This window comes from Rhincodon typus, chromosome 9, assembly GCF_021869965.1.
Source record: "Rhincodon typus isolate 14 chromosome 9, sRhiTyp1.1, whole genome shotgun sequence".
Lineage (NCBI taxonomy): Eukaryota > Metazoa > Chordata > Chondrichthyes > Orectolobiformes > Rhincodontidae > Rhincodon > Rhincodon typus.
In genome coordinates, this window is record NC_063340.1 from 7,813,055 (window position 1) to 7,813,290 (window position 236).

The following is a 236-nucleotide window of genomic DNA, read 5'->3' on the forward strand; positions in this document are numbered from 1 at the left end:
GGGGCAGTGTACACTGACAGCACTGTTACAGGGGGCAGTGTACACTGGCAGCACTGTTACAGGGGGCAGTGTACACTGGCAGCACTGTTACAGGGGGCAGTGCACACTGGCAGCACTGTTACAGGGGGCAGTGCACACTGAAGCACTATCACAGGGGGCAGTGTACATTGGCAGCATTGTTACAGGGGGCAGTGTACACTGACAGCACTGTTACAGGAGCAGTGCACACTGAAGCA

General features: G+C 56.4%; 1 protein-coding gene across 5 annotated transcripts in view; it reads right to left on the reverse strand.

Moving 5' to 3' along the window:
- The window catches only part of LOC109936216 (1-phosphatidylinositol 4,5-bisphosphate phosphodiesterase beta-4-like), a 537,830-nt gene that overhangs the window by 391,642 nt on the left and 145,952 nt on the right, over window positions 1-236 (reverse strand). The window lies entirely within an intron of this gene.